The sequence below is a fragment of the Tachypleus tridentatus genome, chromosome 11 (genome assembly GCF_004210375.1).
Source record: "Tachypleus tridentatus isolate NWPU-2018 chromosome 11, ASM421037v1, whole genome shotgun sequence".
NCBI lineage: Eukaryota > Metazoa > Arthropoda > Merostomata > Xiphosura > Limulidae > Tachypleus > Tachypleus tridentatus.
The window spans coordinates 90490890-90507475 of NC_134835.1; the positions used below are offsets into that span (position 1 = coordinate 90490890).

The following is a 16586-nucleotide window of genomic DNA, read 5'->3' on the forward strand; positions in this document are numbered from 1 at the left end:
AAAATTTACTTGTGAATGCTTATAAGCATGTGTGTGTTTTCTTATAGCAAAGCCACATCAGGTTATCTGCTGAGTCCACCAAGGGAAATCGAACCTCTTATTTTAGCGTTGTAAATCCATATACTTATCGCTGTACCAGCGGGGAACGATTATTAGTGTGTTAAGATGTTCATCTGAATGATCCATTATAAACATTTACCAATACTAAACTTACCATTAACTAGTACAAAGCCGATTTAAAAACCTCATGGACCATAAAAATAACATAATTATTAACCCTTTTGCGACTAGGCAATTCTTAATCCTCAGGAACCATACAAAAATGGAAAGTTTGGAAATATTCCATAAGTCTAAACGATTGATTTATTGTACATTTTATTTTACAAATACACTACAATCTACTTTCACTAGATTTATTGTGAACAAACAAGTACGCTTCTATGGTAAGCAAGGGAACAATGTTTATTTTAATTGTTATAAACTATGCTTTTCCTAAAGTAAGGAGAAATCCACCTTTGGTACATCTATCTTGCCAAACGAGGTAAACTGTCATTCCGAAGACCATGTAATCAGAACAAAGTAACAACACATCCTCAATTTCTCATGTCTTAACAAGTTTAGAATTCATAACATTAATGGCTCGAGGGACCTTCTTCTAAAAGATGTATGACAGCACATTTCCCATAAAAGTTAACCTGAAAATTGTATAGTCATTTGGCTTTTTTTTTCCCCTAAGACTCTGTTGACACTTCAACAGCAGTACAATGTGTCAGAGATACTTCATGCAGACTAGCTTGTGAATAAAATTACTTTTAATTTTAGTCTTATCTTTAATAAAATCATTCAAGAACAGGGGCACAAATTTCATGCATTAGATACAACTTCTAGGGAAACAAAGGTTTTTATAGCGCGTCGTTTAATAACAAGTTGACGATAATTCATAATTTAGAAAAATAGTTGCTACTAATTGTCCCGGTAGTTTTTATTATATAACTATTCATATAAAACATTTTGTAAGAAAATGGCATTTATTTTTAAAAATTAAAAGGTCAATGAATATCGTTGTTTGTTTCGAATTTCAAGCAAAATTATTTCCGCTAACTATTCCTAATTTTAAAGTGATAGACTAGAAAGAAGGCAACTAATTGACTCTTGGGCTACTACATGGCAACGATAGTGGGATTCATCGTCACAGCTGAAAAAGCGAGCATATTCGAGAACAGGATTCGAACCCACGACCCAGATTGCGAATAGAGTGCTCTAACCACCGTAGTCGTAATGTTGATGAATGAAATCACGTTCTTTAAACTGTCGATATCACTAAACTAAGCACCTATTCCAAAGTACAATGCCCATCTGGCAATAATTATTTAAAGTAAAGCGATTAGCTAATTTTGATTATCTACTGTCAAGTCACAGGCACTCGTTCAAAGGAGGACACTACCAAAATAGATTCAACTCTTTAAAATCACACGGTTTACCAGGCGTAGAACAAATGGCTTTAAACGTTAAGCGTACCTGTGTTATCTATATGTAAACACAATGGGTCAGTAGGTGTAACCGCTTCGAGACGTCACGGTCACTTTAAACCTCCAACAATTAACACTATACCGTCACAGTACCTTCGCACTGTAGGCATGGCAACTTTGAGTAAGTCACACAATAGCATTAAATACGCGACTTTTAACATTAAATTATATTGGTTCAATTCAACTGAAAATGGTCCCAAACTGACGTGAAATTTCGAAGATGTCTTTAATTACCCACATTAACTAAGTTTCGCGCAAAGGTATCCGAAGGCTATTTGCGCTAGCTGTCCTAGAGGGAAGGAAGCTAATAAAGACCACTCATCACCATCTCTTGTGCTATTCTTTACCAACGAATATAGAGATTGGTCGTACCATTATGACACCACAGCTGGAAGGGCAAGCATGATCAGCAACAGATTTTGATCAAACGATCTTCAGATTGCTTGACAAATGCCTCAACCACTAACTCCATTAAGAATATTTTCCTGGCTCAGAGATACTAATATTGTCTTATTTTAAAACTAATGTCGTAGAACAACGAAACGTGACGGTAGACATAGGTTTGCATCCAAATAAAGCAAACTGTATAATTAATTACTCATGACACCTGCAATTTGTTCTTAGAATGGAATCTTATAAACAAAGGTTCAGACGCCAAGTCGTCCAGTTCAAACATCGAATAAAAAATTCTGCATGCATGGACTTACAAGAGTATTTATGAAATCACAACAGCAAAGTAAAGGCCTCAGCACAAAGATCGAAACTTAATCCACTTCTGAATTCCACGATGCAGGTCAAGGGAGATTCATTTCTACCGCAATCTACTTATCCTAAAACTACTCAACGTATTTGAGTTTGAAGTTTAGTTTTGAATAAAAACCAATATATATATATATATATATATATATATATATACTTTATTTATTTCTTCCAAATTAGATTAAAAAAAAAAGATCTCAACATCTTACCTACAAATCTAATGTATTTCTGAAATACACGAAGTTAAGAAACTGAAGTAATTTAACCTTTTTGAAGATTAAAACGTTAATTCTAGTCATCTTAGTAGCTAAATGCCACATAATTTTCCTTCACAGACGCGTTTAATTAAACAATAATTATAAACGTCCCTGACTTCGATCACCACAAGAATTGTTACATCTTATAATTCTTTCCTTTCTACTCAAAATATCTCGGAATTTATTTCTGAGCAAACGTTTATGAACAAACGCCATTGCAAAACAACTGTAATCATTTATTGGCTGTCTCATGAAATTCGTGAAAGCCTGTTATAAAAAAAAAACGTGGACTGACAAAAGTTTTAAGATTAGATAATTGACAGTAGAATTGGTTTCATCTCTCGAAGTTCTAACCACAAATAGAATTCTGAAGGCATATTTTTTAATTAATTCTTTATTGCATTTTCAAACTATCAATTCAATACTTCAAATAAATACCATACAAATTTGGTTATTAATTGTTTATCATACTATGTTCAGTTTTATAATAAAACGCAAAAGATAGTACATTAGAACCAATGACTGGAACTTGTGTAATTTAAAATAAAATAATTAAAATATAACATTTTATTATACATAATTAAAAGATATTTATTACCATAATATGTCAATAAAATATGTTCAAGAAACAGCTAAAAACTAAACTTGAAGTTTACCTTATATTTCAATACAAATAGGTAATTATTTAATGAATTTAAGAAACACACGTTATCTCACCTTCAAATTAAACAAATATTTAGGAAAAGCAAAGATAAAATAGAGATAAAAGATAGGACTGAGTATACATGAAATAGAAAGTGAATGTAGTAGTATTTATTACAGTCAAACTAAAAGAAAATTAAAATACATATTAAAAGAACATTAAGGTTACCAAAGAAATAACACTGAATATTCACCTATAGCAGAACAAGCAAAAACAACAGTTCATAAAATTTTATTGCATAAATTTATAATTCCAGCTCAATCTCACAATATGACTTATATGATATCCAAGAATAGCTAGAAACAGTAACATTAAAAAAGGAATAAATAGTATTAAACAAATATGAAAATTCAACTAATTATTGTAGAAATACAGGAAATAACCTACAGTAGGTAAGAAAAATAATGCAGAATGTAACTGCATCAATGTCATAACCTTAGTCTTGTACATTACTTCTGATAATGACAAGAATACATCAAACATGTGGTGTGTTTTCCAAGTGGAAGCCATTGATGGCTTCAGTAAACAAATTTTGTATTCAGCAAAAATGTTGCATTTTAATTATTTTTTAATATACATCATATGTTTCACTTCTTCCAGATCTCCAACTAGTCTCCAAATATTGTTTCAATATCAACCATTTTTATCAATTACTATGAGTCTATGGAGAACATAGCTTTCTATTTAGTTTTCCAAATATTTCAAACTGAATCTCAGAAAAGTTAACCAATAAATTATTTCTGAAACAGTGAAACAAAAAACAATTATTTTTTTATCAGTATGATAGCTAAAAATGTGCCACTTACAAAGTATGACCAAACACAGGCCTAGGACTTTTGTTGTAACTCTACAAATGACAAACTCACTACAGACAATACATATTTTGAATACCTCCACTTAATTTTTCTATGAAAATAATTGTTCTTCATTATCACAAATTTTTTATACCTCCTTAAGTTCTACTTTACTGGCTTTATACACAACTCTCATTTAGTTTCTTTCTCTTCAAATTACTGTGATAAACTACCAAAGAACAGTTGTTCAGTTTAAGTTATATTAACACTAAAAAACAACCTCTTTAATAAAATTATCCATTTGGCTGAGTTGATGAATGGTGATTCTGTTATTCTAGGTCTTAGACTGTCATTATGTATATCAATTTTTAAATTAAAGAAACATGTTTCCAACTGAACTTACTATAGTTTTTTGAAAGTACAGCTATATTTACAAACAAATATTCTAATGGTTATAAAACTTTTGTTTTTGAAAACTAAATACACTACTCAGTGGTATCTTATAAATATTACTACACTAACATTTACTTCTTCTAAATGTGAAATATCATGTTTAAAAAGTAACATAATTGTTATGATATAAAAATATATTGCACTTTCAATTCTTTCTACCTTTTAAAGAAGTCATTTGAAAAAATAATTCTCCAATGTGTGTAAAACCATTTATCAAATTCTTTTTTAATAAATTTAAAATAGTATTTCTTTATTTTAACAACTAGTTCTAAGAATCAATATCATACTTATAGTGCCATTCTTTTACACAATTACAATTCACTCTACACTTTACTGTTCGATATTCTCAACTCAAAGAGTCTCTTAATATAATAGTTCTGGTGGCTCCTTCTTTGTTCAACACTAAAAATCCATTCCCTTGTTGAATAAATTTTATTGTCTCTCTGTTCATGGTGTTTACTGGTACAAGATGCTTTTTGGCATCAGTTTTAATTGCTTCTGAGGAAATATTCTATTTAGGTGCAAAGAAGGAGTTAGTATCAAAGTTTAAACATCTGATGCAAGCATACAAGTTTCACTGTATGAGTTCCAAAACAAATATCTAGGAAAACATAATTCTGATAAAAGAGTCAGCTCTGAAAGTGCAGGAAATTTACAAAAAAAAAAAAAAGACCTTAAACTAAAGTGATTGCAAATAGTTGGTTGTTCTTCAGGAGGAAAAAGGGTGATGATTAGTAAGTGCAGTGTAATATATAAAAACAGATGATAATATCTTGTAAGCTGGGCATTCCAGTTCAAATTGACCTTGAAGCCTAGCCAATCATAACTGGAGACTTTTGGTGTCACATTTAATTTGTACAAAAGAAATGTGTATATTACACAAAAAATGTGAGAGTGCAATTCAGAAATAAAATAAAAAACAAAGGGGGGATGGGAATTAAAGCAAATGATAATGTAAAGCAATGTACAGAGAGTAATACTAATATACAGAAATTGAAAATGGTCATCTGGAAAGTCCAGCTTGCATGACATCAACATCTGTACCTACATATATATTACATTACACTCATTAATCATAATCCTTTGTTCTTTTAAAAAAATGGAAACTTAAGGAAATGTTGAGAGCATTTAAAACCATATTTTTTTAAAACTTAGATAAGAACAAGTATTATACTTAGGCCAACTGCAAAATTTCTTGCAGTAGTTTCCAAAATTTTCTTTTTCATTAATGACACCTAAACCCACTTACCTAGATGTTCTAGTTTTTTTAACGTTCTTAATTATCCATTGTTTGGTGAACTCTTTTGGACATCCCTATCAATATGGTGCAACACACAGTTTGTAAACCACTGACTTAATGATTAATTCCAGTCTGTGAAACAACAACTTTCAAGATAATTTCAAATACTTGTTGTTTTACCAGCCTTCATTTCTTTGCATTTATGACCAATGCTACTAAATCACTTTCTTTACTTCAACATATACTAAAGTTACATTACATAAAAACATTTACTGACACCTCACCAGATTCTCATTTAGTGTGTGTGTTTTCTTATATCAAAGCCAAATTGGATTATCTGCTGAGTCCACTGAGGGGAACTGAACCCCTGATTTTAGCATTGTAAATCAATAGACTTACTGCTGTACCAGTAGAGGACATTTTATCTAGCAAAATTAAACATTTCAAGTGCTAGTTGTTGTTGGTTTTTTATTTTTGACACTTATACTTATCACATAAATCATATTGTGAATATAAGAAATTCAGTGTATTACACAGGACAAGTATTATATCAAGAACAAATTGAAGCTCACAATCTTTGACACAAACTTCAATACTGACACACATTATTAAAATACTAAAAAAAATATAACAAGAAATTTGTACCACATACATAAAAATCACAAAATCATTCAAAATTTAACATGCTTAAGATAAAACTGATTTCTATATAAAGGAGGGGCCATATCAAGCCCTCCCAATAAAGATACTGAAGATACTAATTCTGATGTATATTGTATATGATGCAACATGTTCATGTGTAGGGACATTGTACATTTGTAATGTCAGACAGACTTCATAGTATTGAACATTCAATTTAATTAGCAAGTAAGATTTGTTCCTTGTAAATTCATTTTCCTTCAATGGGATGTTTGCTTTGATACACCCCACATGTTTAGAAAGCCAATTATGAAGACTCTGTGGCTACAACATATTGAAGAGCCCCTGACACACTAAAACACTCAAGAGTACAGCATCAAATAATAATAAGACTTCTGGTTTCTGTATTGATATTTATTCTACATTCTGCAATAAACTACAAATTGTGTTACACGATATAAAAAGTTGTTTTTCATATGTTAAATATATTCCATATTTTCAAATTGTATTGCATTACTTTATCATATTAATAAATGTTAGCACTTCAGTGAAATCTATGAGTGACCTGACTAAAACTGAAGTGAAATCATCTTCAATTCCTGCCATACTAAACATACTAATGAGAAACTAATTACAGTATTACAAACACATTCATAGCTTCATACACTTTTACTATATTTTGATATATTTAAAAAACAAATGAAGTGTACTCAGATATTAAATAAGTATGTGCAAAAATACATAACTTCTTATTCCTGTTTACCCTTTCTTGCTTGTAGTTTACCTCACTAGTGAATACTGAACTTCTCTCTGACCTACATTTTTAATTCTGCTAGACATCCATCAGTATGAAAACCATAACACTTTTAAGTGATAATTTAATTTACAAAACCACAAACCAGACTTACACAACAAAAATTAAATCTTCACTTAAATCTATTTTAACCTTACCTTGTGATTTCATGTGGTTATGGAATTGTACATCCTGCTACTGTTCCCAAATATAATATACTTCTATTTTATCTTCAGAAATAATAAATTTTGTCAACTTTTGAATGCTGCCTCCAATACAACTTTCATCTGAGGTGAAAATCTGATCCAAAGATTGCTAGAAACCAAGTCATATTCATTAGAAGATTGAAATCCTTTATGAATTATAGTGATATGTAAATAAGTTGGAATACATATTATAAACACATGAGCATGGTTGTTTTTTTTTAATATTTAAAACATTTTTCCAAATTAAGACAAATAGGAGCTGTCTTCCATTTACAATTAACAAGATTTCACACCTGCCCACTGGTAACATCTTCAAATGAAGGTTCTAGAACTGGTTTCATGTCAATTTGTTTGGTATCAGAATATCTCCATGTCTTTTCTAATTGTGTGCCACTGGTGGACTCTACTGATGACCAAGAGACATCTACTTCTTCCTGCTCATCAGGCTGTTCTTGATGATGATCCTCTGACTCAAAAGCTGCTGTGCATCAGTTGTCAGCATTTCTTGCATGAGTTGCTCATGTTCTCCTTCTAACAGATTTTGGTCAGTTTCAGTGTCAACATGTTTGTACGCTATTTCTAATTATTATAAGAAAATATATCATACTAGTGCACTCCTATTATAAAAATAATTAAATATAATATTAAAAACTATCAATTTTCTAGCATTTTGCAGTGTCTTTTGATAATTTCTCAAACCACAATATTTCCACAAAGGATTCCTACAATGTGTAGAGCTGTATAGCACATTTTTCTTGCTAAACTATCCAGACACAAGTCTACTGACATGTTCACTGAGGTAATAAATAAAGCAGAAAAATTAAAATGGTCTACTAAAAGTAAAATGCAATTTGATTATTTAATTCAAGGTATAACTAATAAATTATTTTATATAATAAATTTAGGTATATACATTACTTTAATATTACTCTCATAACGTTTTTTTCTGGGAAGTATAGAGAATCATCAAAATATCAAAGAAGTAAATACAAGTTCATTATTAACTTCACTCTGTAAAGTCATTTTTTTTTTACTTTCTGCCAGAAACATTTTCATGATTTCTTAATAATTTTCACTATACCTTATAAAATTTCCATTTTCTTAACTTTGTGGATAACAACATGGTTTGAACTAGTTTTTGGAGAAAGAGAAATAAATGGTATTGGATGCTGTCACTGTTCAATGTATAAACTGGGACTTCTGGTCAGACACTTCAAATGCTCACTCAGATTTAGAGTTAATAAAAGTAGCCCAACTCTCAAATTATCAAAATTTTTTTATATCATTCATCATTACTGATAGGATTGACATATTCCATCACAGTGAGTAATTTTATATATTTTTTTTTACTTTTTACAACACTTTGTGTAAAGAACTGTCAAAAATCTGGATGTTATCACTTTTTTTTTTTGCAAACTATACAGTGGATCTTTGCAGTAACTATTGGAACTTTTTGTTTACCTTTTTTTGTATGTCTCATATAGGGACCTGTCGACCAAGAAATTAAAAAATCCATAAGTAATTTCATGCATAAATGTTCAGAAAAATGTATCTGAAAGCCAATGATATGAAGCCCACCAGTAATTTTAAGATTAAATACTTACTATAAATATATGTAAAAATTTTGGTGCTGATTTACCTGTAATTTAGCAATAAATTTTACCAACTTTCAATTTTTTTTAATATTTTCAAAATGATCTGAAATCTAAAACTTTCAGTAAGTCATATCAAGTTGCACTTTAGCAGCTAAATGGATTCAATAAAACAAATAATAAAAAACATTGGTAAATCACTTGAAAACATGTAACTATATATAATCAGGTACACATCTTCATGATTCCTTTTAGAAAAAAGCTAAACTTGCTAAATAGGATTTAAAACCTGCATTCACATAAACTATATCATAGAATGGTAATTCAAAGGATAGCTACCAAATCAAATAATTATATGTGAAAAACAAATTAATAATGAACAGGATTTTTACACCTTATGCAAAACTTAGAATAATTTAATTTTAGTTTTAATTCTCAGTTTTAGTTTAACCATTAATGCAGTCATTGTAAGTGCTCATTCATTTGGAATTATAACACAAATCCACAAAGAATAAACTAGGAACCCTACACACAGTATCTGTTTGTGTTGCACTTAGTTTTATTCCTCTTCAAACTATGTATTTATTGTACTCTTTAAGCAACAAGCATCAGAATAACAATGGTTCATGAAATTTGTTTATGTTTTTGTAACAATTGTATCTGTTTTAAATCTCCAGTTATAAAAACTACCTCAAAAATAACTGAATGAAATTTCATTGATTATTGAATAAAATGAAAATACTACTAAAACTGGAATAACTTATCATGACATAAAGCTATTTTATTTAATCCAATTTTATCTTTGTAGTAGACTTTAATACATGTTTTAGGAGGTTTTTACTGTAACATTTTCAATCACAGTCTCTGTGTTTTGACATGTTTCTCCTTTCTCCAAATATATTATGCCTGGCATGGCCAGGTGGTTAGGGAGCTCGACTTGTAATCTGAGGATCGCAGGTTTGAATCCCTGTTACACCAAACATGCTTGCCCTTTCAGTTGTGGGGGCATTATAATGTGATGGTCAATCCCATTATTCATTGGTAAAAGAGTACCCCAAGAGTTGATGGTGGGTGGTGATAACTAGCTGCTTTCCCTCTAGTCTTATTACACTGCTAAATTAGGGATGGCTAGTGCAGATAGCCCTCGTGTAGCTTTGTGCAAAATTTAAAAAAACAAACAAACAAACCAAATATATTACCTCTATGCATTATTTCAGAAACTGTACTTTAAATATCAATATTTTCTTTGCTCTTGTTGTTTATCAATAGCAATTTTCAAGATGACATGATTTTAACTAGAATGCTGTCAAATATTTTTTTCTATTATCTTTAGCTAATTCAATTATTTTTAACACTTTTAACAGAATAAAAATATAAACAATGTTCAAGCACAACAAGAGTATTAGGGCAGTCCAAAAAATATAAAAATAAAAAATTATTTGCATGATATTTGCCTATTTTACTACCACTAACAATGTTGGATATAAAACCTGGATTAATTCATCCATATTCAAGTTTTCATCACAGTCTGGCACAAATATAGAATTTTTTGAAGAGTGGGATTCAGTCATGTAAGAACAATAACATATTTGGGACTTTTAAAACATCTATCTCATGTGTCGTGTAACCAAACAATCTGCTAGACATATTATGTGTTATTAACAGGTATGATAGTTCAGTGATTTTCCACTTTATATAGCTCAGATGTTGGTAATTTAAACTATCACATATTTTCAATGAATGTGCTCAACTGGACCCTTACTTCACACACTAAATTTCAAGGCAATCTATTACGAAATACACAAGATATAAAAATCTCCAGTTTTGAAGTTCTTTCTTTTTTTGATTTGCACCAAAACATTATTTGATAGAAAAACATACTTAACATTTATGGGTTATTTTTAATTCTTGGTTCACTGATAGATCTTACAACTTATAATTAGGTGTTAAATTTGGTCTAAATATAAATCACATGTGCAAAGTTATTCAACAGAAACCATTCCATTATGAAAAACATTTTGTGCACATCTATACAAAAACTCACATGAGCTATCAGTGTACAGGTTTTTACTACAAATTCACCTAAGAGTAAAGATGTTTTTTTAGTTTTTTTGTCATTTAGATTAAAGACAGCTGATTTACATCAGCAAAACTATAAGGTGAAAGAACATGCAGTTACATAAGTATTTTTTATGCTAAACATATGGGTGGATGGTTATTATTCATTGCCTTTTTAGCACAAATTAGCTAAACCTTGTGAAGTTCTCCTAATTAATTTTGTTAAATTAAAGAGCATTTAGCAACATGTGATATTAGTTTAAGCAATTAGTGTAAATAATGGTGCTTGCAAAGGCTATACTGAATGCATAAAAGTGATGATAAGAAACTATTAGTCTAGTTTCAATGGCATTACTATACAAGAAGTTATTAACTGTTTTAGGATGGAAAAACTACCACATCTATTTTAAAGAATCTGATTTGGCCTGTTCCAAAGAACTGGTTGTGATCCTAAAGCTAATGTTATTTACTATCTATTTTCACTTTCTTACTCACTTTGGTTTGTTGATGTATTGAAATAATTCATAATATCTAATCAAAAACACTTTAGGTGTGATAAAAAAAAAACACTGAGTGTGTGACTTATGAAAATTAAATCAAAATTTGCAGCCAAACTGGTAGCAACAATTATATCACTTATAAGAACTTCACAGCCAATATTCATTTCTTAGTTAGCCAGACCAATATTTTATTTCACCCACCATCATGACCCAAATTGAAGAAAAATTGTGATCTAGTTGAAAATTACCAAATGTGTATATGTGTGTGTGTATATATATATACATACATACATATAGTTTGTTATATACTAAAACAAAAATAAAATACACTACACCAATTAAAATGAACCCAGGGTACAGGCTATAATGTGAGATATAAAATGTATCCTAGGTTTTGGAGGTAACTGTGGAAGAGGACCCACACTGTGGGGGGATACACCATCTATCAGTCCAAACCTCTGTTCACCAGTCTCACATAAAGGAATATAAGGGAATAGCAAAAAAAATTAAAATAATAGAAATAGAATTAGAAATTAGGAAAGCAAGATGTGGGTGCTCATGCCCAAAATGTCGCACATCTATATCACCCTTCACTGCCTACAGACAGTTATTATGAAGAAAAAATACATAAATTTAAAAAAAAAATAAGGTACTACCATTTGGGGGTAACTAAGTTAAATAAATTTATCTCCTAAAGTTAACATTCAAGCCCCCATTATGGTGATATGGCACTAATTAGTATGAAGTAGGCCCCAAGTATAGTATATTATATTAGTATAATAGTATGAAGGGGCCCAACCAGTTACACTGCACAACAAAGTTTTTGCTTCTTGAACACTGTTGGGTGTTACTTATAGAATTTTGGCTGTTGATCACGAAAATCACATCCAAATTTGCCTACCACGTACTGTTTCATCGAAATATTCAGTTTTGCTACAATGTAAAAATGATATCAGGGCAACTGGAATCCATCAAATCTTGCTGACTACTGTTGGACAATGCAACGTGATGCTCTGGACATTGAATATAAACGAAAATCAGAAGCAAAACACTTTTAATTATGTTGAACTTAATAGCATATTAGGAACATAAACACAATTAAATACATTATTGCCAGTAAACAGTTAACTGTCTATTTCTCAGAGTTCCTACATGATGAAGCAAAACCAAAACTATATTTGTGCATACCCACCAGGTACCTGTCACAATCAGCAAAAACTTTTCAGGAAGCAAACCTTTTCAAAAAAATTGTTCAGTGTTATCTAAACTAATTCCCAATCACCACCCATCAAGTCTACTGTAACTATCAATTTTCATACTTTAAACAAGCCTTTATATGCAGTAAGGCATTTGTACCTCAGATAAACAACACTCTCCATAAGGCTAGCACAATAGTTACTGTCTTAAGTCACCAAAAGCATTGAATAAGAAGCCATAAAGCAAGTCTTCTCTGAAAGGCTCACAGAAAACAACCACCACAAACAGACAATGTCACTAACATAATATCCCCCATCACTTCTCAGGCAGTGCAGCATAAAATTCAAAGATTTATCTCCACATTAGCTGAGAGAAAGCAACTGCATACCAAAAGCATCACCTAAATGAAAGTGTCAAATCATGTAAAAATAAAGGCTAAAGCTAAAAGAGGAAGCTAACAAGTTCCCACGAGAAACTCCAGTATCAAATTTGGTACAATTTATCCCCAATCTCATCAGCACTAATAACAGTAGAATTATAGCAATAATGTAAATATAGCAACCATAAAAACTATTCATCAACATGATAGGTGAATGTGACTGCTGGAAATCAGTGTTACATGAGCAGCAAGAAAAACACTTGTATCTCCCGTTATGTAGGTTTACCCCACAATTTGAAATCGGTACTGACTCATCTCTGAGGTTGTCATTTAATTCTCAAATTGGCTGAAACAGCCTTTGTTATATTACTTGCAAGTCAAAAATTTACTACAGATAAGACACCAACACTATTAAATACTATTAAAACCACTGAAGTAAGACCAACATTAAATACTTAAAAAGTTCATTTTTGACTTTTAACTTAAGAAATTAAAACATAGGCTTACTCAAATATTAGCAACTTAAATGAAAACTTGAAATTAGTAGCAATAGTCACACTAAAATTATAGTGATTAATCGCAAATACAATGGTTTAGTAATTTGTAGAAACATGTAAATATCAGACGTGTTAATACAGTACGTGAATGTTTGATTTTGTGTGAATATACTGTGATTTGATATATTACCTTTTGAAATAACCGTTCATCTTAAGCCTAAAATTAAAAAAACTATTAAAATAAGACTATTCTTTAATAAGATAAAACTCGACTTGTTCAGCGTTGCCAACATCAGAATATACTTTGACGTATATATAGAAAAAAATTAAGATTTGTATAAGGTATTAGGTTACCTTTATTTTATTATTAACATGCTCATATATATATTTGATGTTTTCTATGGAAACCTCGTTTTAACGTGCGAAACATATGCATATCATTTTTGCTATCTTCTTTATCTAAGGCTTATATGGCAGGGCCTGGAATGACCCGGTGGTATAGGCATTCGACTCGCAATCTGCGGGTCGTGGGCTCGAATCCCCGTCACACCAAACATGCTCACCCCTTCAGCCGCAGCGGTGTTATAATGTTACGATCAATCCTACTATTCGCTGGTAAAAAGATTAGCTAAAGAGTTGGCGATGGGTGGTGATGACTAGCTAACTTTCTTCCCCCGACTCTTACACTGCTAAATTAGATGGCTAGCACAGATAGCCCTCTTGTAGCTTTTCGCGAAATTCATAAACAAACAATAAAAGAAATTATTTTAAAGTAAATTTTATAAGAAGTTTAGTTTCATAAATTGGCAAGAGTCGTACGCAGTGTTTATAACTCATTGATTAGAGATTATTGAACGTTTACGTTCCATGAAATTTATTGATGTCTAGGATACAACGAGCAGATAATTAAGTATTAAACATTCTAATGCGCGAGAAAAGTGGACAGAGAGACAGACATAACACACAAGTCAGGTAAAACAGATGTTCGGAAAGACCAGGAAGACCTAGTAACTAATATAGGCCAATTGGTTTATATACATTAGAGTGGCACTTATAGTGTTGATAAAAGATAAGAAAAATAGTTTATTTCGTCAAAGAGAATTCTAAATTAATTGAACCTGTCTGTTTGGGTTTTGATAAAAAGTAGACGTTTTTTGGAAGAAGGCCTAAATACGAAAAAGAAGCATACGATTTTAATTATGGGATACAGCTGTGTCAACGCGAGGATATGTTAGCGAACAGTGCTCAGTTTAGTTTGGCGATAATAACAGAAAAAACATTTTAAAGCAATTAAATGAGCCTAAATGGACTTTTGATAAGAAAACATAATAGTGTTTATAAGATGCCTATGATCATCTTAGTCAGGGCCGGATAAAGGGCAACTAATACCGTAAGCACAAACCAACCATGGTGCCTCCCTCAACCCCTCCACTGCTTAACTGACAAAACATTAAGACTCAACAAGTGCTGAAAGTGAAATAAAAATTTGATTTATAACCCTTTTTCAGTTTTCTTCCAGGTCAGACCCCACAAGTATATTAAACAAAAAGTTTTTTTATTTTATTTACTTAACGGATTGGGCATGTATCAAAATCAAGCAATGACTGAGGCCTTTAATTTTGAAATGATGAGAGAAGTCACTTCTTTGATTAATGATAATTAAAAAGAATTATTCTTACTGTATATTTGTTTTCACTCTGAGTTAATAATTCTCATTTTGATGATAACAAAAATGAAAAATTTACTTTATACGCTTTTATTTAAAAAATTCTCACTTCGATGTCAACAATTTCTCACTTTGAACTTAAAACCCTGTAAGCAAATTATTTACTTACACCTTAATATTTATTTAAATTTTAAAAAGTTTTATTCTAGATTTTTTTAATTGCAAAGTCTTTGATCAAATACACAAAACTAATTTGGCGTAACAAATCTGCTTCTATACTTAGCAGAGACAAGACATCCAGCCTGTCTTGTCACATTGTTGTTTTGTTGGAATTTTTAATATGCTTGAGTTGAGAAAATGAACGCTCACCTGTGCAATTTGTGACCATTAATGTTAAAAATATACGCAATGTAATGTATACGTTTGGAAACGCACGTTCAATTTTGTCTTCTGAAATTATCTTATAAAGTTCAGCATGACTGAATCTGATTTTTACAGTTTTTGTTGCACTGAACTTATATGGTGCACATATGAGTGAAACTGCTAAAGCTCGGCAGAGAGATTAGTGTCCAAGACCTCTGGGTAAGCATCAATTAGATTTAGGGAACATTGGGAGTACCTTTCAGTTTCAGCAGATGAAATGACATCATCTGGCACATCACTTAGGAAAGAAAATCAGTTTGCTATTTCTTTGTACACCTCTCCTCTTCTTCTCATATGGGTTTTAGTTTGTCAACAATTGTGTAGAAGGTGGTGATACGAAATTTATCTCTGGCATTCAGATCTACTTCTTGTGCATCTCCGTCATTCAGTACCTTCTTTCTGACACGTTTGCGAGTTTGAGCTGCATTGTAAACAATATCTTGTAGCATTTCCTTTGCAACTGCTTCAGACCTTTCAAAGTCATCCCTTAAAGTGCGTAGTTATTCAGCTAATTACCCGAACAGGTTTGCACATGTTTTTATTAAGTTCACATCCTCATTTTGCAGAACTTGACTTGCCTTATAAAACTTTTACAAAATCTAGTCCAATATGATCAATATAAAAACAAATTCTAGCTCTTGCATCTTATTTGCAATATTGTCTGCTTATCTTCCAGTGTCTCCCTTTTGTGACTGGTCTTCAACTAGATATTCTAAAGCTTACAAAATCTTAAAGAAAGATTTCAAAATTGCTGTTGTTGCCATAGCATGTGCCTCATATCTGATTTTAACACACTTTCATTTCCAAGACAAGCTTTAAGAATTTTCCACCGGCTGGTTGAGGCTGAAAAAAATGTATAGAGCAAATGCATTGTACAGAAAAAATGAACTGCCACTTGACA

General features: G+C 31.1%; 1 long non-coding RNA gene across 4 annotated transcripts; it reads right to left on the reverse strand.

Moving 5' to 3' along the window:
• Positions 1-2919: 2919 nt before the first annotated feature.
• LOC143232745 (uncharacterized) lies at positions 2920-14285 on the reverse strand. Of its 4 annotated transcripts, none has more exons than XR_013017713.1 (4): positions 13951-14285; positions 7667-7904; positions 7326-7482; positions 2920-5006 (listed from the first exon to the last, which is right to left on the reverse strand). It is a non-coding gene; the product is annotated as an uncharacterized LOC143232745 (long non-coding RNA). The 4 variants fall into 4 exon arrangements; XR_013017712.1 differs by having other exon boundaries at positions 7667-7952; XR_013017715.1 differs by lacking the exon at positions 13951-14285 and adding an exon at positions 13787-13921.
• Between the last annotated feature and the right edge of the window lie 2301 nt (positions 14286-16586).